At 43.4% G+C, this 24,410-nt stretch overlaps 3 protein-coding genes across 14 annotated transcripts in view; 1 reads left to right on the top strand and 2 right to left on the bottom strand.

Annotated features, from left to right (window-relative positions):
• Positions 1-16,684, bottom strand: part of LOC100602470 (refilin-A) — a 346,040-nt gene extending 329,356 nt beyond the window's left edge. Inside the window, exons 1-2 of the mRNA XM_030821631.1 lie at positions 16,550-16,684; positions 2,620-2,715 (exon numbers count right to left, since the gene is read on the bottom strand). The gene's annotated coding sequence lies outside the window, so the exon portion shown is untranslated. The remainder of the gene's footprint in view (positions 1-2,619; positions 2,716-16,549) is intronic.
• Positions 1-17,341, bottom strand: part of ZNF664 (zinc finger protein 664) — a 42,036-nt gene extending 24,695 nt beyond the window's left edge. Inside the window, exons 1-3 of one of the 6 annotated variants that reach the window (XM_030821627.1) lie at positions 17,236-17,320; positions 16,550-16,684; positions 2,620-2,715 (exon numbers count right to left, since the gene is read on the bottom strand). The gene's annotated coding sequence lies outside the window, so the exon portion shown is untranslated. Of the gene's footprint in view, positions 1-1,330; positions 1,465-2,619; positions 2,716-16,549; positions 16,685-17,235 lie in introns of those variants that run through there. The other 5 variants (XM_004089482.3, XM_030821629.1, XM_003276241.4 and 2 more) reach the window with 5 other exon arrangements.
• Positions 17,342-17,763: 422 nt separating this feature from the next.
• Positions 17,764-24,410, top strand: part of CCDC92 (coiled-coil domain containing 92) — a 35,008-nt gene continuing 28,361 nt past the window's right edge. For 2 of the 7 annotated variants that reach the window (XM_003276246.3, XM_030821626.1), the window contains exon 1: positions 17,976-18,055. The gene's annotated coding sequence lies outside the window, so the exon portion shown is untranslated. Of the gene's footprint in view, positions 18,056-18,532; positions 18,696-24,410 lie in introns of those variants that run through there. The other 5 variants (XM_003276245.2, XM_003276244.2, XM_012509982.2 and 2 more) reach the window with 4 other exon arrangements.

The following is a 24,410-nucleotide window of genomic DNA, read 5'->3' as shown; positions in this document are numbered from 1 at the left end:
CCTCAAGGGACCAGTCTTTCACAACTGGCCAGGGGATTCTTTCTGATCTGAGGTCAGGCAGGAACTAGCTGGGGGAGGGAACGGAAAAGGAAGCACAGAGGTTTAGTTCAGATTAGCTCTAGTGCTCATTTACTAAACTTGCTTCCTCCTTCCACTGTGGTAGTAAGACCTAAAGAGACAAAATTCATGCTCAGGCCCAGAAGAAAAGAAGAACAGACCGGAAAGCTCAAGCCACCCTCAGGAAGAGGCATAAGGAACACCTGAAGGTCACAGGGGCCCCAGCCTAGCCAACTAAAAGAAGCAAGACAGGCTGGGCCCTGGAGAACACGTAAAATGAAAAGTGGGTAATTAGCAAGACTGCCCTCAATGATGCTGGCAGTAGGAGTAGCCACAGTAGTTAGGGGGTCAAAAGTTATGGATTTGTGATTCTGACAACATTTGTATGCATTTTTAAAAATTGTGGTAAAAACACACATAACATAAAATCTACCATCTTAAATCATTTTAAGTGCATAGTTCAGTAGTGTTACATATATACACACTGTTGTGAAACAGATCTCCAGAGCCTTTTCATCTTGCAACACAAACTCTGTCCCCATTCAACAACAACTCCCCTTTTCCCTCTCCCCCAGCCCCAGTAACCACCATTCTACTTTCTCGACTCCATGAATGTGACTATTCTTAAGTACCTCAAGAGTCTGGCTATTTTTATACCTGGGTCACAATTTGTAACATGTATTGTCTGGCAAACCAAAGCAAGCAAGGGAGGGAGATTCTGGAGTAGGCTCACTCAGGAAGCACAAAGTGCAAGAGCAGGTGACCTCTTACAGCCAAAAATCAACAGAGATGATGAGAATCCTAAGAATAGATAGGATTTGGTCATTAGAATTCAGTATCTGCATGGATGGACAGAAATTTATTGCCACTCCACTCTCAGAGAGGGCCAGGGAATGGTCACAACAAATTATGCATAACTCTGGCCTTCAGGCTTTTGATCTTGTAGGACTGGCACAGGAAGTTGATCCAGTGCTATTCTGAAAATGTACATTATTAATGGCTAATATCAGATCTGGCCAGTGAGCTCAGCAAACACCGCTAACTTCTAGGTACCCCAGATGGACATGTATACAGGACTGAACTGAAAATACAGAACACTTTATTATTAGCTGGGCCTGTGAATCCAATTCCCAATGCAGCATTCCATAAGGTAGGCTGGATCACATGGAGAACTCCTTTTCCCTACATTAGTGGCAATCTTAAACTGAGACCAAAGGGCATACGGGTATGAAAAGGAATTCATAAAATATTAGACATGACTCTTTGGTCTTACCACTCACGATAAAGACTGGCCGAGGTTACCCAAATCAGCACAGGAGAGAATGCAGCCAGAAAGAGACAGAGAAGAGAGAACATTTGCCCTTGTGCCAGGGTCCACTTGCCCCCGCTTCTAAATAGGTCAGTCACCTGGAAACCAATCCAGCACGTGGGAAAAGAGAGAAAAGGAAGAGAGGTGGTCAAGACCTTTCTGTTCAGGGGCAGCCCCAGCCTTACCACTCTAGCTACATACAGCCAGGAAAAAGAAAAGACATCACACATCCACATAGGCTTAGCCTTCTAACAACGCACAGTCACTAGACCCACTAGGACAGAGGCCAACAAAATGTCCTTTACCTCCCACAGCCAATCCTCCTTGTTGCATGGGAAAGTGAAGTCTGGGAAGGCAGAAGCCCAGGGCCTGAGAAACCAGCCTCTGGCAGCAGGAGAAATGACAAGAAGCTCATGCCCCCAGAAGCCAGCAGCTATCAGGACAAGGGCTTTCCTTTCTCTTGCTGCCCAGCTATGCATGGAAATAATGTACCATTTCATGATGTCTGTGAATCACAGAGATCTAGACTGTACGTTCAACTGGAGTATTCTGGATTTCAGCAATGACCAAATAAAGATAAACAAATACCTATCCTATATATGTTGTCTTCTTGAGTTGTGCCAAAGAAGGGGAAAAAAAATCTTCAAAAAAGAACAAATCCAAAGAGAAAAAATAGTTGTGCTGGGAATACAATGACACTCAGAATCAAGTCTGCACAGACTGATGTGAAACCATAATCCTCAGGTAAGAAGATTTTCAGGAACTCATATTTAAGGAAAAAGCTATTATTCAGGCGTTGGGAAAAAAAAAAAAAACACCAGAAATCTATAAAGCAACTGAGCTTTTAAAAAGTTTTGATAGCTCGGTGAGGATAGGAACAACAAAAGAAAAAGACAAAGGGTGGCATGAGATCTAGAATCCATGTAAGGCCTCCAAGATGGCAGAAGAAAATGGGACAAGTGAAACAAAGTTTTAATAACCAATGGTTCACATGGAAAGAAGAAAATGAAGATCCCAGGGAACAAAAAGAGTTGTTTCCGACATCTTTAGAGTAAGGAAGGTGGTCCAGGATCTGGGGAATCCAATGCCAGATAAAGGACAGAGGTCAGGAAGAGCGTGAGACACGGAGAGCTGCTTCCTCACTGAGCCCCAAAGGGCACATGCTCAGAAAAAATTCTAGAGACAGCTTTGGCTTAAAATACTCAAGGGGGATTCTCCATCTAGGACAAATGATGAACAAGGGGAAAACTTACCACAGTGACAGGATCAAAACCCCCAAGACATTCCAGAAGAACAGGCAGAGGCAGGGCCCACAGTGGCTGAAGGACTACAAAGGCCTTAGGATCCTGCTGGATGGGAGAAATGCAGAGAGAAAAATGGGTTTATTTATAGAGAATTTAGGATCACAAAATGTTTTCATGAACTAGCTATTATAAATGTGGGGTCCCAGCTCAGAAGATAGGACAGACCCATTTACATCTGGGATTTATATAAATATACGGGATTCAAGGCATGGAGGTCCAAAGAAGGGATGAGCAAATCTGAGAAACCACAGAAAGGAAAATCCAGGCACTCTGCACAACTTCCCTCCAAGATATAGGTGTCCCAGTATCACAACTAGCCTCATGATGGGAACCTGATCCAAAATGAGTTTAAGGTTCATAGGTATAAGATAACTGACTCAGACTGGCTAAAATGCCAGGGAGTAAACAATCAACAGTGTTTTGTCACGGATTTTCCAGTCTCTCAGGGTGCTGAAGAAGCATAAATGGAGTCAGACTGGGTGAGTTCATGTCCTGGCCCTACTGCATACCTGCTGTGTAACCTTCACCTAAGAGGCTAAGAATGAGTTAATGGAGATAATAAAGGCAGCTGATCTTATAAGGTAATTTAAGGATTAAATCAATTAATCCATGAGAAGTACTTAAAACACAGCCTGGCAAATTTTAAGGGCTCAACAAAGCTATCATTATCATTATTTTATTTATTCCATCTACTACCTCCCCGCCTCTGCTATATTCTATAATTGTTCAGAGAAGTTTAGGTATAGATCTCAAGATCTAGCTGTAAGTTTGGGGAACCTCACTTTCCCCTGGGAGTTACGATATATTAACGAACTTAGGTTCACACTGCTGCCATATCTACATGTGGATGGGACATTTACATGTTTTTCTAGCTGTTGTCAATCTGGAGACAGTGCTGAATTACAGTATGCCTCTACAGCTCCCCAGAGATTTGGGGGAAAGGATTATGTGAAAGGCATGTGGTTAGAATGATCCAACTTGCTAATAGCTATCTGAAGTTCCTCTATCATTTTCAGCAGAAATCACTAACATTAGAAATAGAGTCCTGTAGACTATGCTGAGTGGCGCTGCACTGTCAGAGACTGAATAAAACAGGAAGAAAATGGAAAAGTGAAAATGCTTTCAACACATTTAGCTATTTTAGTTTCTCTGTGGGAATAAAGGTTCAACTTAGAATGAAAGCTGTTAGCAGGATAATATTTTAAAGGGCAGGAATACATTTGGAGGAATTTCAAGTGGTCTTGATATTGGGCCAGGTTTTTTCCTCCCTTACTGAACTATACATGCCAATCATGGTGCCTGCTAGCCTACAAATCCTACTAATGGGAACTGCTTCAGCTTTAAGGGTAGGTCCAGGCAGCCATCGGCCACATGACCACTTCTGAGACCAAGTGCAGACATCTGACCCAAGAGCTTAACTCTGACATACGATGTGGCTTGGAACAACAATAAAAGCAAAACAAAATCAGATTCTCTCTCTCTCAGGAATCTAAGCAATAATGAGAGAATGAGGTTATCAGCTGTGAGAGATGAAGCTGAGAGGTTATGATCCGCAAAATGACTGCAGAGGTCATGAAATCACAGCAAACCAAAGTCATGAGGAAGTAGACTCTATAAGCAAGGAGGAGCTAAAAGGTTAGAAAAGACATACAGAGGAGGGAAAAACAAGCCAGATGGCAGCAAGAGGAGAAAGACACAAAGAAATGAGCGATGCTGTGAGGGACCCCACTGTCCATGGAAGACTGTGGCTTGTCTCTGGACAGGCTGAGTTCCTCATGGGTCTGATCCACATGCATCCTCCAATACAGCCCCTTGTACAGAAAGTGGTCTGAATGAAACTCTGTTCTTTGCAACAAAAAATCCCTAACTAAAACACTTCCTTCAACTCCCCCTTAAGATGAAGTTTTCCCAGGAGGTGCCTCAGTGCCACAAACAAACAGATTCCAGGCAAGCCCACCCCCTCCTGCCCCCTGCCAGACATGCCTAGACATACCCAATGTCCACTTCCCAGCAGAACAGGGAAGTCTTATCTCTAGGTATATACGCGCAGTCCCTAAGGCTCATGAGCATCTCGGGGACCTATGTAAATGTTTGAGATCTGAAAAAAACATTACTGGATGCAAAACATGAGAAGAAAATTGCAAAATTAAAGTTAATAAATGTTAAATGTCTACAGCCAATCAAAGCTTAACTCATATGGTTTTGTACAAGCTAATTTTATGTGGGACATGGGTGATTTAATGTTTGATATGACATAGTAAAGGCCTCCAAAAGTTTAATGGCTTAAGGCCTTCACAGGTCTTCACACCAGTTCCACAGCAGCAGACGTGTTTGGGCCTAAGCTGGAACCTGCCATTCCACTCCTTGGATAAGTGTATGCTTAAACAGTACGCCTGGCCACTCAAACTGGGCACTCAGTCTAAAGTGAGAGGTCAAATCCCACCTCCCAGATTTAAACACAGTTATTTTTACCACTTCTGATATTAGGAATCTGTTATCTTAATGAAATATTTTAAATAAGTGAAGCCAAATAACTTCTATTAGCCATACTATTAGTTTTACCAAGAAGTTTTTTTAAATGTCATTTATGATAGCAAATGGTCTCATAGATTCAAGGGATTTAACATTTGATGTGTGTCAGAATAGTAAATCAAAAATCAGTCACATTTACTCTCTCCCGCAAGAGCTCTCTCAAATGTCACGAATAGACCTAGACATTTTCTTCCTTCTGGTCAGATTCTCAATCTGAGAAGAGTAGGAAGTGGCACAAAAGTTACATGAAACTTAGATGTTATATTCTGAGACGATGGTGTTAAAAACAAAAAAGCAAATATAATCCTTTCTAGAGTCATGGTTGATTACAGCTCTAATTTCATATGCACAGATAAGCGACGTGTTCTCTGGAGCCATCCCCCGACTAAGACCAATTCACTCTTCTCACTTTCACCGCTGAGCTCCTCCACAGCATCTATAATACCTTCTCTGTGCGCCTCCTACACAGCATTCTGCACCCCCACCCCCACCCCCACCCCCACTACAAAACTGCTCTCAAAGTCAAATCTCCGGGCCGTTCCTCCTGCCTCATCCTGAATCCTAGTCTACGGTCTCCTCGGCTCCCAGTTCCCTGCACATTCTCATTTTTCCTCTAGCCTTGCTGATTGTGTCTGCCATCTCAGATGCCTACGCCTAAATATAGGAGTCCTCCATACAGTATGTCCTGTCTCCATTTTTTAGCTCAACTACCTGCTTGGCTGGAATGATGACTATTTCCATGATGATGATGCCACAGTTTCTTAACACAGTCTTTTCTTCTCACCTGTATCTCCAACTGCCTACTAGAATTATTTCCCCATCATCCCACGATAAACTGAAAATCACTACTTTGCCAAACTCAAAGTCCCTATAAAAGGCAACTTCTTCCCTCAACAAATCTCCCAGGCAAAGAACCTTGAAACCAACTCTCTCCTCCTCCCCGGCCCCCACACCCCTTTCAACTGTTTTCTTTCTGTGCTTGTTTCTTCCCTTCAGCATTTAAACACAATGCAGAAGTCTCCCCCGACCTTAAGGAAAAACAGCATTTAATCCTAGGCCTTCTCTAGCTGCCCTGTCTCCCTGGCCCCACCCTCCATTTCCCCATCCAGACCTCTTCAAGACTGATTTTTCCGGATTTCTATTGCTTCACTCCCCACTCATGCCTCAATCCAACACCACACCACCGAGGTTCCCCTCATTGTCGGCCTTCTCTTGGCCAATCCAAGGGCACTTTTCGTTCTTTATTCCACTGGACATTACTGGCCACACTCCCTTGGCTCCTTCCGTGAGCCTACGGCCTCTGTGTTCTACGCTCACTGCATAAACACAATATTATCAGTTGGCGGGGCAAGCTCTTGTAAACACTAGTACATTCCCATGAGTTCCATCTCCCCTCTCCTCTGCTCCTGACATCCACACCAGTTTCAACCATCTCGCCCACTGGTTCTCAACTGGCTGTGAAAGAAAGCTCTTGCTAGAAGTCCACATTTCAACAGTTTACAAGGCCTCCAGAGGGCACTCAAACACCTGCTCAGAAACCTTCTCGGCTCTTCACACTAAGGTGTCAGGAGTTGAAATCAATGTCACAATGGGTTACTACCTCTAGTTGCCAAGCATCATGAAAATGCATGCAACCTGCTTTGTGCAGGTTCTCTGATTCTAACTGAGTCTGGAGGCTTACCACAAGGTCCTAGTCCTATCACAATGTAAAGTTATAGTGTTAAAAGTAATTTATTGAATATCGGTTAACTGAGAAACTTGACATGTTTTCTAGCCAACACCAAATACTTTGAATCAATGAAATATTCTTAAACCCCCATCAGGCTCAATCCTAAACATATTTGAACTACATATCCAAAAGTGGTATTTGGAAAGCCAGAGGAACATACGGAATTTACTCTGCAGAAGAAAAATGTTTCCAATTATTTCTATGAACTGTTGTATCGTTAACCTAAGTGGCAGAGTTCATCATCTTTGGGACACGGGTCTGCTCTGGCTACAAAGGCTTCCTCACAAGCTCTGTCACAATATCATAGACACACTGCAAAATAAGATATGGAAATAAGCTATGATTATTTTATGAACTTTCAGGGTTATGAAAAATAAATGAGTTCTAGAATAGCTTTACTGAATTTCTTATAATGTATCAGGTGACACAAGAGACATTGTGTATTTCAGAGTTAGAATAAAGGTGTAGAAATGTTTTAGTGTTAAAAAGCAATACGAATTATATTTTTAAAATTACATTTTGAATGCTTCTGCTACATCTTCAAAATTAAATTGTATTAAAAAAGTTCTCTTCTTTCAGTGTCTTACAAATGAGTAATCATAGCCATTGGTTCCACCTTGTGACGCTCCCACATGGATTAGCTGTAGCACAACTTGCTTGCTTGATTTTTTTGAGACAGGGTCTCGCTCTGTCACCCAGGCTGGAGTGCAGTGGCGTGATCATGGCTCACTACAGCCCTGCCTTTCAGTGATGCTCCCACCTCAGCCTCTTAAGTAGCTGGAACCACAGGTGTGTGCCACCATGCCTGGCTAATTTTTGCATTTTTGGTAGAGACAGGGTTTTGCCATGTTGCCCAGGCTGGTCTCAAACTCCCAGCCTCAAGCCATCTGCCTGCCTTGGCCTCTCAAAGTGCTGGGATTACAGGTGTGAGCCACCATGCCCAGTAGACACAACTTCCAACCTGGGCTGAAAGACTTCAATTTGCTAAATTTAAGATTCACTCCTAATCCCTTTATTACATCTCTAGGCCGTTTGAAACTACTGCTCCTGTCCATTCTTGAAATTTTCTAACTTCCAGGATGCCTCTCCTGAGTGTCCTCGTCTGCACTCCCTTCTAGCCAGTCTACCAGGCTCACACTAAATCAATCTGCTCCTGTAAGCTCCGCAACAGTAAAACCAATACGGTGAGCGTGGAATCCAAGCTAAGCCAATCAGACTGTCTTTTTGGAGAATTTGGAATTGGGAAGTGGGAAGTGGGAAGACTGGGTCTGTGATGTGAGCTGGCAGAAGTTACAGTTTCAGAATGGCTTTCCAGAGTGACCACCTGGGGTCACATGTGTTATTTACTGCCAAGCGAGAGAAGAGATTGGGGGAGGGCGGGCACACATAGAAGCATAGGGCAGACACACAGTGAGCAGGAGAAGCTGAGGAAATGAAGGCAAAGAGCACAGCCACACTGACTGCTGCCAACTTCCCAGAGACTGGGCCCCAGCCTCTGATGAAGACATCTACTTTCCTCTCTAATGACTTCTGTTACCTTGGCAGGCACTTTCTCCGCTACCTTTTCCCCACTTGTCCTTCAAGGTACCCATGCTCCAGCCATACTACTAACAGCCAGGTGGGCACTCACACATGGATGAAAGGGCACCACTCTGCCTATTTCCTGGCCTGCCCCTATGTGGAAGGGACCAGTTTACCAAGATGAAGAGAAATCACTCCAAGAAGTCAGGTGTACTCTGACAACAGGATGACTGACAAAAGGACCACTAATGCCCAGAGGAACCTCCACCACCCACCCACTCAGAGAGGCAAGAGTCTACCCAGTGAACCCCAAAGACAATCATGGTATTACCTGAAGTCAAGGTCATGCAGTCTCAAATAATTCTATGTGAAAAATATCAACAGTCCAGTCTATCTAGACAGATATGCCCCAATTTACAGACATACAACTATATTGCAAGAAAAATTTACCATGTAGAAATATTGATTTTAATACCATAGCTATGTATAGTATCTGGTCATTCTTACAGCAAAACATGTGTAGTGCAAAATTATTCTTTGTAAATCCTCTTCATGAGATACCTATGTGTCCTGTAAAACCTTCAAACTCAAGCACATCCAAAACTGAATCAGTCACTTCCTCACCAAAGCCTACTATATTCCTGTCTTAATCTGTTTTCTATTGCCTACAAGAGAATACCTGAAACTGGATAATTTATGAAGAAATTTATCTCTTACAGTTATGGAGCCTGAGAAAGCCCAGGGCCACATCTGGTGACAGCTCTCCTGCTGGTGGGGACTCTCCAAAGAGCCCTGAGCCAGCACAGGGCATAACACGATGAGAGGGGGCTGAGCATGTTAACATGCTGTCTCAGGTCTCTCTTCTTTTTATAAAGCCCCCAGGTCCCCTCCCATGACAACCCATTAATCTATGAATGGCTCTGCCCTCATGAGCCAAACCTCTGAAAGGCCCCACCTCTCAACACTGTCACATTGGGGATTAAGTTTCAACACGAGTTTTGGAGGGGACAAATATTCAAACCATAGCCAATTCCCAACTATAGTAAATGAGTCCACTCTCCCCTCAATTGCCCAAGTCAATATCATTGACTCCCCCCATCACAAAGGTCTAGCTACTCTCTTCCAAATACCTCTGGAAACTCTCCACTGTCTACCTGCATTGTCTCAACTTAACTCAAGCCATCGTCATCTTCCCTGGAATTCGACAAAAGCCTCCAGTCTTGCTTCCCTCTAATCCATTATCAACTCTAATGTAACCTTCTAAAATGCAAAATGGATTGTTCTTACCCTACTCACAAGTTTTCAATGGGTCCCAATCATTTTCAGTGTAATTTCCAAATTTATTCATATGGCTTTAACCAAAAAAAAAAGTGCTCATGTCTATTTGCCATGTAGCTATCATGTTCCAGATATACTTTGTTAAATCAAATGTTCCATCATACATGTAATACAGGTACATGTAATCTTGGCAAATACAAAAAAGACTATTTAAATCACCCGACATCCTACCGAAGTTCACAATTCTTAAGATTTCCATCTAATTTCTTCTACATATTTTTGCCATGCATAGGTTTTACTGGAAGGCTTCTGGGACTTTTTTGGGGGCGTTTTAGTCATATCATGTATACAGTTGTGTATCCTGATTTCCTCCCACTTAACACAAAGCATTTTAATGTATTTTCTTCATAAACATTTTTAATGGCAATGTTATTTGCCACTAAATATATGATATAGGGGATGTATCATAACCATTCTGCAAACTGTGCCCGTAAATATAATTCTACAATATACATATTTTGTGCAGAAAGCTTTTCTCTGTATTTAAAAATATTCTTTTGATGGTTCCTAGACCATCAAGAAATGTAAATAATTTTAAGACTCTTGATACATATGGCCAATGTAACGTAAGAGTGTGTCATTTTTACCAATTGGTGAGAAACTGTAACATCTTCATTACAAAAGTAAATGCCCATTGTAAAAAAAAGTGAAGCAATGCAAACACATGTGATATGAAAACCCAGTCTCCCCTAGGCTTTTCCCACAAAGTAATCAGAATTAAATGTTTTCAGGTATTCTAGTCTTTTTCTAATTCTTACTCAGAATATATACATATACACACACCCTTAATTATTTTGTTTTGTATCTTACAAACAATGAGATTAAGCTTGCTTTTTTGGTTCAACAGTATATTCTAAGACATCCATACAGGCTATGTCAGTACATACAAATCTACCTCTCTATATAAAAAACTAACAGGCTAGACATGGTGGCTCATGCCTGTAATCCCAACACTTTGGGAGGCCAAGGCGGGAGGATCACTTGAGGCCAGGAGGCTAAGGCTACACTGAACCACATTCTGTACGACTGCACTCCAGCCTAGGCAACAGAGCAAGACCCTGTCTCAAAATAAAACAAAAAACCCCACGAAAAACAAAACACTACTTGCTATTCCACAGTATAGGGGTACCAAAATTTATTGTGATTATCTTCAAATTTTCCTCATTATAAATGCTGCAATAGACGTTGTTTATATTAACGTATGTCCTCCTATGAAAATAGCACAGATTCCTTGAAGTGTAGCTGCTAAATCAACGTGTACTTTTATTTTGATAAAATTCTGCCAAAATTGCCATCTAAAAACTTGGAACAATTTTATGTCCCAACAATGCATTAGGTGCCTCTTTTACATTGCTGGATAGTTTTTAATTTTTGCCTGATGCCCCTCCTCCCAACAAAAAAATCTAGTTTTTAAATTTCCATTCTCCTAATCACAATAAGGTTGAATTTCTCTTCACTGTTTGAACACTTTTATCTCTCTAAGAACTATTCATATCCTCAATTCATTACCTAATTTGTTAATTCTATTTATTCTTTATACATGCTACAGGTTGTTTTCCCAGTCCGTCACTCTGTAATGCTTTTTGTCACAGAATTATCAACTGTGATTACAGTCAAATTTATCAATCCTTTCATTTATGATTTTAGGTCTTGGTCTTACCTAAATGGCCTACCTAAAACACATCATTTCCAGTGTATCCTTCTACATACCAAATTCTCTTATATTTCCTTCTAATACTTTTATAGGTTTTTTTAGTTAGTTCCTTAATCCATCTAAGTTATTTTGAATGTGATGAAGTAGGATCTTTCTTTCTAAATAAAGAGCCATTTATCCCTATACAACATATTGAATTATAATTTCCCAACTGTTGCAAAATACCAACTTTATCATATACTAAATTCCGATATAAAAATGGGTCTGTTACTACTTTGCTCCAGGCGTCAATCTGTCTATTCTTGTGTTCACCATTTATATTACTGCAGCATTTCCGTATGCTTTGACTTCTCATATAGCAAATCCCCCAACACTACTTTTCCATTAAAAACATTTGTCATTTTTTGGCCATTCTAGGACATTTACTCCTACAAAAGAGTTTTAGAAGCAATTTATCAAGTGTCCAAAAATAATTCCCACTGGGATTTCAATTGTAATTACATTGAAATCATAGTTTAATTTGGAGAGTACTGCAGTCTTTACAATGATGCCTTCCCCTCCAGGAACAAGTCTGCCCATTTATTTAGGTTAGCTTTTAAATCATTTAGGTAAAAGTTTTTACTTCTCTTCATAAAGCTTTGGTACATTTATGTCTTACTTGTAAATGTTTTCTAGTTTTGCTGCTATTCAGAACAGAATCTAACTTTTCTATACAGTAATTAGTGATTTGATTATTAATGAATCACACAGCTTTTCCAATGTTTCACAAGTTATATTTCTATCCAGTGAACCGTCTATTCACATCCTATAACCACCTGTTTGTGAATCTTCATTATTTTCTTCACCAATTTGGATGAGTTCTTTACCTATTGAAAATACTAACTCTTAGCTTATCACTTGCCACAAATATTTTCCACTTTATGATTCGGGTTTTTTCTTCCCCTTCTCTTCCTAAAGAATAGATTTTTATGTAGTCTAATACACTAATTTTTAACTATTATTTTCTCTATTGTTTCTAATAGCAGCAGCTACTTACAGATTTGAGTGCCTTGTAGGTGCCTGGCCCTTTATCTCTTACTCTCGTAACACCTGCAAAGTGGGGATTATTTTCCTCACTTAAAAGATTCCAGTTCAGATACATCTGAGTCTAAAGCATGTGCTCCATCCATCTTAGCATGTAAAACTCCTCTTTACAGATGTTTAATATTTACTTACATTTTCTTTAGACTCAGAGGGCATTTGTGATGATTTCATTATTATTTATTACATTTCCATATAAAAAAGTATATTTCTGGGGTGCTGAATAAGTTCCAGTGACCCGTATGGATATTTTACAGCCAGAATGATACTGTTTTAATGAATGTGGCTCTGTAATATGTTTAAATAAATTTGTCTCACCTCATTACTCATATTCTACCAAGTTCACCCCAAAATGAACATCTCCATAACATGCAGACATCACAGCCCCGAAGATGGCCTCTCCTTCCGTTCAAGGTGACCCCTTCAGACCTTTCAGGATACTTTATGGTCTCCTCCACAGAGCGCACACTTGACTCTGTAAGGTTGTGCCTACACGGTTCACTTGTTTTGCTGCAATCTGGTCAGAGCCAGTTTCTTGTTTAGGGTTTTTTTTTTTTTTTTTTTTGGCCATTTTAGGTTCTAGTAGGTTATTTCTGGTATTTAGAAAGCTATTAATTTTATACATATGCTAATACATGGTCACTCCATCAATTTTTTTGTCTAATAATTTTTGTTACTGTTTTCCTAGTCAATAACATCTACAAATATTTCCCTTCATTTTAGAGTCTCACTTCACTCCTACCTCATGTATTACTGCTTTGTCAAAACATCCAAACCTTGTTAAATAATGTCCCAATTTTTAATTTGATTCGCTGATACTTTTAAGTATAGACAACTAGTTTAACGTTTATGTGTACTTTTTGCATACAAAGTACCTTTTTATTGCTACTTTTATTTATCTCTACTTCTTAAAAATTAGAAACAAGGATTTGTGGGTTTTTTTTTTTTGTGAGACGGAGTCTCCCTGTTGCCCAGGCTGGAGTGCAGTGGCACGATCTCCGCTCACTGCAAGCTCCGCCTCCCGGGTTCACGACATTCTCCTGCCTCAGCCTCCCGAGTAGCTGGGAATACAGGTGCCTGCCACCACGCCCAGCTAATTTTTTGTATTTTTAGTAGAGACAGGGTTTCACCGTGTTAGCCAGGATGGTCTCGATCTCCTGACCTCATGATCCACCTGCCTCCCAAAGTGCTTGGGATTACAGGTGTGAGCCACTGTGCACGGCCAGGATCTTTTTTTTTTTTTTTTTAATCAAACATTGATTTGACCTTAGTGTAGCTGGTAACGTGAAGTCAATGTGAACTCCAAGGGAAAGCTCATGTCTCTTCCAGACAGCCCTCTGAGACGGCCAGCCTGGTCTCCCCACTTCTACTCTCCACCCCCAACACGCCCCCACATCTTGCATGCAGCGACTAGACTGGCTGTTTAAAGATACAAATCTGATTATGTCACTCCTCTTCATAAATCCCAACCCATATCATGGTTTCCCATTTCACTCGGGATAAAATACAACCACTTCAGCCTGCCCTACATGACCCTCCTTGATCTGGCCCCTGGCCTAGCCACTCTTCCTCTTCACCTCCATAGTCTATCCACATTCATTCTTCCAGTTCCTGGAATGGGCAAAGCTTTTTCCCCACTTCGAGGCCTTCCCACATGCTGTTCTTCTGCCTGGAAAATTATCCCCCACTTCCCTCCACACTAACACCTATGCACTCTTCAAATCTCAGCTTAAATCTTATTTATACAGAAAAGCCTTTCCTAGGCCCCTTCTCTCCACTCTAAAATTTGGTCTCCTCTTTTTTTATACTCCCTCATAGCAGGTGCTTCTTAACTTCCACAGCAGATACCAGTTTGTGATCATACGTGTAGTTGTATGATCGTGTTTAAATTCCGATCCCCTCCCCCTCACAGATCATAAGCTTCAAGAGAACAAGAATAAGTTGATTTTGCTGGCCACACTACAGGCACTCATATATATCTGAAAGAAAGAAAAATACGTACAAAGCCCCTAATCGTATCTCCTACATCTTAAAATGTTACCCATCACATCATTCTATCATTATTTAAATGATTAAAATATTAAATCTCAATATTAAAACTCTTTCTGATACAGCCTGCAAATTTAGTAATAATCCCTTTTCCCTGAAGGACATAAAAGCTAATCTGAATCTGCTGCTGCCACAGAAAAATACACGTACAACTTACAACTCTAAGGAAATAAGCTTAAATATTATAGTGAGAGTACTGTCTAGTGTTCAGGTTGCTAATATGTTTATTCACAGTCAACTAATTTATATGCCTTATTTTTTAAGGTATGTAAAAGCACTAGGCGCTGGGCACAGTGACTCACACCTTTAATTCCAACACTTTGGGAGGACTGCTTGAGGCCAGGAGTTTGAGACCAGTTGGGGCAAGATAGTAAGACCCTGTCTTTACAAAAATAAAATAAATCAGCCAGGTGTGGTGGCACATGGTTGTAGTCATTCCTAACTACTGGGGAGGCTGAGGCACGAGGATCACTTGAGCCCAGGAGTCCGAGGCTGCTGTGAACTAGAATCATGCCACTACACTCCAGCCTGGGCAACAGAAAGAGACCCTATCTCTCTCTCTCTTTTTTTTTTTTTTTTTTAAAAGAAGAGGAGGAAGAAAAGAAAGCCCTAGGAAAAAATGCTTTGCAAAATATTGTTTAAGAAGACTAATGTATTGTCAGTACTTGATAAAAATTAATTTAAAAAATCACAAATTAAAAAGCATTCAAAGTTGACTATCTGTAGTGCTCTGTGATATGATACACACACATCTGGTCAAAACATATAAATGATATTGCAAATAATTTTTGGATCACAAAGGCTAATAAAACCAACCTTTATATACTACTTTACATTCTACAAAACATACGCACTGTATCATTGAACTCTATGGAGTAGACAGAGCAGGCCATTTACAGAAAAGAAAACCGAGGTTTGGTGTGATTCCATGTCCTCCCCAAGGTCACACAACTTCTAAGTGCTAGAATCAGAACTACCATAGGGGTGGGGTGGCTGCTTCCACATGTAAATTTCTTAACCAAAAGAGAACTTCATCATAAATGCCGAATCTCGATAATTAGCGTAGATCTGTGCTCCTATCACCGAAATTTCATCTCAACAGAGAACCACCACCAGCGAAAAAGCTGTTTTGAAGTTAAAACTTAAACCGCTATCAATTTGGGAAATGGCTAAACCAGGATATACTGAAACTATGGAACATGGTGCAGCAGTTGTTAAAAAATGACTTGAAGCATTATATGCTAAAATTGAAAGTTAGGGTGCAACAGTCCTTGTTAAAGCAGTCAAAAATGATGTTAAGTGCACACACATAAAAGTGCTCCAAAAGATCTAGAAGGATACACACCATACACATAATGGCCATCCCTGGAGACAGAGGTTGATAGTCAAAGACAAAATGCCATCTCTGTGACATGCTGTTTTTACAAAGAAAATGTACTACTCTGCTAATTTAAAATTAATTTTTAAATTTTAAATTAACATGAGGGTTGAACAAGGTCAATTTCCTGCTCTAAAAAACTGTGTGTCTATAAAGGAAATAGAAGCCCTCTCTAAATAAGACAAAATGCCTAAAAACAGTTCCATCTTGTGAAAACAATAAACTGTAAATATCAGAAAACGTTCCTTGAAGAAGGCAATAGCTCGGAAATCTTTTTTCAGTATCTGGTCTCCTTTGTTGCAATAAGACGGCCCGTAAGCAATCTAGCGACCAGAACAGTTCAGTTCGGAGTAGGCTCCCGGGGAGATTTAGTTGTTAGAGTTCGGCAAAAAAGGTTTCACAAAGGAGCTGAGTTCTGGGGGAAATGAGGATGTGGCGGAGAGATGGATCCGGATGGGAAAATGTCTGGGAGGGGGGTATACGGAGTTCCTGAGAAGCGAGGGACAGTGAGAAAACCGCAGTCGAGTCCTGGAAGGGGTGAGAACGCCTGCGGAGGCGGGAGTCAGAGGGAAGTGGACAGCGCCGGCAGCCAGTTTACCTGGTTGAGAATCCGGCCCTTGTTGTGGTCAAACAATGGAGGCGTCCGGCGGCAGCAGCCTTCTGCGCTGGGTGCGCGAGGGGTTCCTCATCACCTGAGCGGGATGCTCGCCTCCTCTGCCGGACGCAGGGCGCCCTGAAAAACCCACAGCACCCCATGCAGCCGGCTACTCCGCAGCCGCCCGGGTCCCCGGTCCCCTGGTGCGGCCATGACCGCCTCTCCCGGGACCCGCCTGGAAGGGCTCCAAGGCGCGGCTCCACGGGCGACGAGGGCGGCCGCGCTCCCCCTTCCCTCGGCTCTAACAACAATGGAGCCTGGCTCGGGAGTCCGGCTCCCGAGGGGCCTCGCCCAGCCTCGCCCTGCCCGCTGCCCAGCCCTCGCTTGCGCCGGAGGCCATCTGCGCCCCCCGGCCCCGCTCCCCCGCACTGCGGGCCCGCGGCCGACCGCCCGAGGCCCGAGGGGCGGCTTCTCAGCCCGGGGCCCGCCCGGCTGCGCGGAGCCGCTCTGACCTTCCCCGCCATCCCCAAGGGCCGGGCCGGCCCGAGGCCCATCCTCCGGGATGGGTTGTTTTTCTTTTCTTTAATCCACTCCACCTCCTTCCCACCCCCAGCCCGCTCCCTGGCCCCCGGCCCCCGCCTCCCTTCGGGAAAGAAAGAAAGACTGCAGCCCGGCCGCCGAGAACTCACTCCAAGTGAGGGGAGTCAGCGCCCCAGGCCGCGGGCGCCGCGCACCCACCTCTCCTCAGGGACACCTCACAGGTGCGCCTCCGAGCCGCGCGCGCGCGCTCCGCACACCCAGACGCCTCCGGGGGACAGCGCGCGTGCGCACGCACGAGGCCGGGGAGCCCCGAGGGAGCGGGGGCCGCACGCATGCGCGGCCACCCAGCCCGCGCCCCCACCGCCAGCCTCCGCCCCCGCCCCCCAGCCCCGGCCCGGCCGGGCCCGGCCATCCCCCCCCCCCCCACCCCCGCGCCCGGCGCGCGCGCTCCCGCTTGCCTCCCTCGCTCCTCCCCGCGCCCCCGCCCGGGCCGCGTTACCCAGGGCAACCGCAGTGCGGCCGCACCTGAGCTGTGCGCCTGCGTCCCGCGGGTCCGACCCTCCCTTCCCCTCGGCCCTCGCCCCTGCCCGGCCACAGTCGGGCGGAAGGGGGCGTCGCCCCGCCTCGCCAAGTGAATATCGGCCCGCCGCCCCCGTCCAGCCCAGCAGACACAGACCCGCCGCCGCGCCGGCGCCTAGCCCGCCGGGTCAGCGCGGCCAGGCCTCGCCGCCGGCCCCGCTCCCAGGGTGCACCGCGGCTAGCGCTCGGGTGGGAGCGGGCGAGATGCGCCGGGCGGGCGGTGCCCACTGACCTCCCTCGGCGGCCCGGCCCGGGCAGCGCCCGAGCCCAGGCAGCCCCGCCCGCCGCGCCCCGCCCAGCCCATGGGCCACGGGCCCCCACCGCCGCCCGCCGGGAGGACCGAGCCTAAGAGGGCAGCCGCCTGAAGGAACGCGACGGCGGCGCCCGCAGGTAAGGCGGGGCCCGGGGTGTGCAGAGTCCGGCCCCGCTCACCTGGCAGCGCCGGCGGGGGCGGAGGGGCCGGGCAGGGACGGAGGGGCGGGGCAGGGACGGGAGTTCGTGGCGAAGACTTTAAAAACCCTCCCCGCCGGGAGACGGGGGACGGGGTCTTCCTGCCCCACCTCCGGGGCTTGGGAGCCGTGTTAGCTCCCCCAGGGGCAGGGGTGGCCCCGGACGAAGGCAACTCGGGGAACGGCGGAGTGGGGGAAAGAGGGTCCCTGAGGCGCGGCGACCCCCGCGCCCGCGCCCGCCCCCGCGGGGTCCGCCGGCCCTTTCTGGGGAGGGGGCTCCCCGGCCCGGGCTCCGGTCCAGGGTGCGGACCGGCCGCGGCGCGCGCCCACCCCAGTGCCAAGGGGGAGGAGAGGCCGGTCCCGGGGCGCTCCTGCTTGACCCGGGGTGGGATCGCAGGGCGAGGGATCCGCATTGCAGGTGCACCAGGAGCGCCCCGGGGCCTAGCGCGGCTTTGTCTGGGATGCTGTGGGGAGGAGGCCGTCTGAATCCACATCGCCTTTTTAAATGCTTGTTACCACCCGGGGAATCTTAGAGACCCTCCCTGACAAGTTGTATCGCCTCCCGTCCTGGTAGCCTTTCCGTAAGTACACTACCTGCCAGACCCTTCCTGAAGCTTTGATGCGGCTTTAGTTTAACGATTTGCCTGTGATTCGTGAAATGGAGCAGAATGCACAAACGCAGCAGAGCTCCAGGCTTGGCTGCCGGGCTGCCGTCTGCTACCGCGAGTGAGTTTCTCTAACTTAGTTTTTCATGCTGACCTGTATTGTTTCATTTCAAGCTTTGATATTTAGCAGTACGATCTAGTCCACTAATGAAAATTAGGCGGCCAGAGTGAAAATATAATCGTGCTCTGTAGCTTAGGTTGCAGTAGTCGGTTTTACTACCAGGCTGTAATACTTTAACATATTACGCATTTCCTACGCATTTCCAGAAACCTGTAAGAGTATTAAAACTAGGATTGCCATTTTAAAACTTTTACGTTTGAAATTTATTTAAAGAGCATTGGTATTGATAAAATGATTTTTCTTTTTTTTTTTTTTTTGCACATCAAGAATTCTCATGCGTTTTCTCGCCATTGCATTGTAAGGAAAAAGATGCTAACGTTTAAAGTGCCTTTTACCTCCAAAGATGTTTTGAAATGTATGTAATTCTTTTGGCTAACTGTTCATCTTATGTGAAATATGCTTGGAAGAAGGCTTTAAAACGTGATTATACGAGTATGCGTACATATACATACACACCACTGAAAAATCTTAAAATAGTTTTGTTACTTCTCTGCGTATTATAATTACTCAATAAATTTAGTTTAGGTACATTTAAGATCTAAAGTACAGAACAATTATTTGTGTGAGATTTTTACTGTAACACATTTTAAATACATCAGTCTAACATAGGTTTTTTTGGAAATTAGATATTTTTATTAACTCTTTAAAAAACGAATCATTCATCTTGGGTTTATAACTCTTTCATCTGCCATGTTGGATAAATTGCCAAATTGGATAAATTGACCTCAACTTATCCAATTATCTTTGGATAAATTGATCTCAACATAATTACCTAATTGGTAGGATGCCTTTGCGATGATACTAAGGTTAATAAAGTGTTGATGCTTTTAAAAAATACTTATGTTAAGCATTTTCTCGTATTTCTGGCAAAAAAGTCATGGAACTTTTTTCCTTCTATCTGGAACAAGGTCAGCCATAAATAGTTTCTAATACATAGTGGGCACACATTTGGTAACTAAGATTAATTATATCTACTGGATTTACTGAATTCCATATCCTTCAAGGGCAGTGACTAGGTGACTTTGTATCTTCACACACTAATGTTGCAGTAAATGTTTGAGTCAGATTGAAGTTTCATCCCAGCTAGGTAGGTGCTAACTTGGTGACACCAGTTTCCACAGCTTCAGCTTTGATGTTTCAACCTGCAGAAGGATTTGGGCACGGAAGTGGCTGTGTCTTAATTGTCTTCACATATTTGAAGGTCTGTCATGCAGCAAGGGATTTCATTTATTTTGACTAATTATTGAGTACAGAAAAACAGATTTCACTTCTATATGAAGGCAAAAGTTGTTTATGGTGAGAACTAGCAGTGGAAAGAAGGGGCTGCTCCTTCCCTAGGGGCTTTTGTGATCGGCTGGTTCCCCACTTGGCGTGAATGGCTCTTATGAGGTATCACAGAGGTATAGGAGGGTCTTTCTGAGAGGGACTCCTGGGTATTCCGATGGCAACTATATTCGAGGACTTTTGTACTTCCCCGTTAGCACTGTGGCTTTTGTTTTTTGTTTTCTTATGCTGGCTTCTACAGTTGTGGACATAGCAACATCCGCAGACACCTACATGAACCCTAGGAAGATTTTTTAGTAGATTAAAGACCCACCTGCTATCAAAGATGATTCTTAGTCCTGCTTTGCATTTGTATGGCACATTACAGGGAATAAAGCACTCTCGAATTCAGTGTGTTTTAGAAGACTCTTTTTAATGATACATGATTTGTATTTCTTTCTTTGACTTTATTTTCTACAATAAACATTGAATCAAGAGGAAAATTACCCTTTTCTAGGAAGGCAAGCAGAAAAGTCTTTTTTAAAAGCTGTTTTTTAAAAATAGGATGGTGCCAGTCATTCTTTGGAGAGCCAGCAAGTTGTGAAGGTGAATCGTTCTTTTATTTGGCTGAAAACATTTTTTAAAAGATACTGAATAAGGCTGGGGGCAGTGGCTCACTCCTGTAATCCCGGCACTTTGGGAGGCTGAGGCGGTCAGATCACGAGGTCAAGAGATCGAGACCATCCTGACCAACATGGGGAAACCAAATCTCTACTAAAAATACAAAAATTACCTGGTCGTTGTGGCGCAGTAGTCCCAGCTACTCGGGAGGCTGAGGCAGGAGAATCGCTTGAACCCAGGAGGCAGAGGTTGCAGTGAGCCGAGACCACGCCACTGCATTCCAGCCTGGCGACAGATCGAGACTCCGTCTCAAAAAAAAAAAAAAAAAAGTCTGAATAAGGGATGATATAAGAGATGATTCTTGTGCTTGCTCCGCATTTTAGTTTGTTTATTTCATTACTCAAACATGACTCAAGTTTCACAGCAAAAAGTCCAGTCATATCCACCTACATTAAGTTGCATTGGATGTTTTTTCAGTATGTCTGCATGGTTTTTAAAATACGCTGGCAGCTGAAGGTAAAACAAAGCCAAGAAGTAGAATTACAGCAAGCCGAAAAGCTTAGGGGAATTGGAGCTTTGTGTTTGAAGAAGAAAAACATGTGCCCTATTTGTATGAAACCCATCTTGAGAGTGATGGTTTTATCAACAATGGGAATAATGATTTATCTATTATAACAAAGATTCGGCTACTGTCAATCTAATACATGTATTAAGTGGGTCAATGAGGTTGGGACTCCAGTCTGACTAAGCAGAGCAGAGTTGCCTGTGAACACCAGAGTGCCCAATACACAAGGATTGAAGTGCAGCAAGACAGTAATGAGGCCAATTGAGTTAAACCAAGATCTGACCTCTCCAGTTTAGGAAGAAGAGGAAAAAACAATTCTGAATTAATGTCTGCATGGACTTAACTTTTTAAATGTCTTTTAAAGTAGTTACTCTCTCGTTCTCTAGCAAATGAGTTTGTGTCATGCTTTTAACTTTTTAAACGTCTTTTAAAATAGTTACTCTCTCGTTCTCTAGCAGATGAGTTTGTCTCATGCTTTTAACTTTTTAAATGTCTTTTAAAATAGTTACTCTCATTCTGTAGCAGATGAGTTTGTGTCATGCTTTTGTGTCTCTTACCCATTAGCTGACTTTGGGTGTGTTAAGTGACTAAGACGCCTCAAACTTTGAACAAGGAATATACCATTTATTTATGCTGTATGCATGAAGGGAAAAGAGACGAATATCAAGTTTTTCTGGCCAACCAAGAAATAAAACCTTAAAAGTGTTTATTTTTTCAGGAAAAAAAAATCACAGATACTACTTAAATATTATTACCAGGACAACAAATTAGCAAATAAGGCAACCAATTAGAAAGCAGCATTTTCAAGGTTAAAGGTTGCATTTTAAAGCTTTTAGCCATGACTTCTGAAGGGATCGCACAAACATCTTAAAAGACTTCTTTGTTAATCAGAAAACAGTTTACATGCAAATTTCCACACTGGAGAGCCGACCGAGATCAATACTTTCATGATTATTCCCAACTTACTGCTTTATCAGAAAGAACTTTACTACGAGGCAAGAAGTGTCTACTCTTCTGTGAAGGAGTAAGTTTTCTCGTTTCTGAAATTCTTTATTCTAGCTGAATTCTCAAGACTGAGCAGTGAACTTCCATTGGTTAGCACCAAATAGAGCAAGCCTGAGTAAGCTGCCTATTAAAAGGGGAAAAAACGACAGAAGAAAACTTTTAATAAATGGAATATAAGGCACATAATACTCTGCTTCTACAAATTTTCTTTTTGTTGCCTCTTTGGCAACACTTAAGATACTAAATTTAGGTCTGCATAAAATCCATTATTCTTTGCTCTTCAGATTTCCTCCCCAATCTATTTCTAAATGCATCCTGTGCCCTTCTCATTTACTATGCAGGTAAGAGAGTTTATGAGAAGTCATTAAAGCCCATGTTCTTAGGTAACATTGTTTAAGCATTAACGCTACATGTAAATTGTCATTCTCAATATTCTTAAAGTTGCACATTTTACCTAGAAATCCGTGGCATCATACTCTGAAAAGACCATCTCTGATATAATGCAGAGGACACGTAAAAACACTGGGTTCCCAAGAGAAAGTTCCATCTCTGTCATACATAGCATAATTATCTTAGGCTCTCCATATTTTTCTAATGATAAATGAACGTAAGAGGTTAGGCTCATGCCATACCCTAAACATTGAAGGAGGCTTTTTGTAACTCCTTTCTCTTTGGCTGTCACACACATCAACCCTGATGAAAGGCACTGCTAGTGTTTCTGCCTCAGTGGCTAGTAGCGTGGGAGGGCAGATACACTTTTTAAAAATAGCCAAGTCTTGCACATTGATAAGGAAGATGGAGAAAGGTTGGAGTTTTTTGCTCAGTTTTGTGTTCCCATAGATAAGAACATAGCAGAAGTTATTAGGTTTGGCCTGTCATTTTCAAGGAAGGTCAGTATCTGATACTGAGTCATCTTTATCTTCTGGTTGAGTCCCTATGACAAGACCAGAACGTTCTACTAGAATAGAGCAGCAGCTTTCTGGCATTAAGGTACTTGCTCATTGACATGCCCTGTTGTTCTCGGGGGAGGAAGGATGTGTAATCCTCCTCAGCCTCTGCAATGTGATAGATTTCAAGTGAGGAATTGCTTTCCATCAGTAAAGCAGTCAAGTCAGTTTTTGACAAGTTTGTTGGTACAATAAGACTGTGGTATCAGGACCCAGTTCAGAGGTGAACAAAGCCAAACCGTATTGTTTGAGGGCAAAGGCAGGTTTTTAGGGGAGAGACAAAGTAAATATCCAAGTAGAAACAAAGCTAGAAGTGAGACCTTGGAGATAGGTTAAGAGCTGTCTATTTGGAGGTGTTCTTGTGTCTCATCCCTTTTTGCAGGATGGAACTCAGAGCTTTGGATGACCATTGGCTAATTGTAGAACACTGCACTGAATGTTACTCATTAGCAGGCTGTGATTAGAGCAGAGTGCCTTTCCAAGTAGTGTCAGGATGCCAGCGGGACCTGCCTGTGCAGTGACCATCTTGAGTCTGAAATCTAAGTGGAAAGCAGCAAATTAGCCATTCCTGTGTTTAGAGGAAAACTGAGTTTAGTTAGAAGGTGTCAAGTCGTTGGGGCCAGCATGTTCCTACTGAAGAAACTGGGAATCCTCGGCAGGTTAGTAGCCAGCAGAACTGTAGAGTCCCTTGAAGGAAGGTTGAAGTGATGTTTGGACTGCTGAACTGCAGAGCGAACCTGGGAATGAGATGCACTGACACCCTCATCCGTGCTTTCCATCAGTGTGCAAGACTTAGCTATTTCTCAAAAGAACACAGCTTCCTCTCGCATGGAATGTCCTACCATTGGGGATGTAACCAGAAGCCTCCGAAGCCTACTCAGTTTTTTTGGTGAAGATCCCAGAGTTTTGTTTGTCACAACTCTCGTGATTACATTTATAGGTAGGAAATACAGCCACTTCAGTCCAGTTTCTGAAAATTCCTGGCTAGGTTATTTTTCACGGTTCCATTTGGACATTTTACTACCTCTTCTGATTGTGGACAAGACAGTAAAGGCATTGATGAATGTGTAGGGCTTTACAGCTTTATTTACAATCTAATCTGGAAATTA

The sequence above is a fragment of the Nomascus leucogenys genome, chromosome 10, assembly GCF_006542625.1.
Source record: "Nomascus leucogenys isolate Asia chromosome 10, Asia_NLE_v1, whole genome shotgun sequence".
Lineage (NCBI taxonomy): Eukaryota > Metazoa > Chordata > Mammalia > Primates > Hylobatidae > Nomascus > Nomascus leucogenys.
Note: the sequence above shows the minus strand (reverse complement) of the source record. Positions and strands in the feature narration are given on the sequence as shown.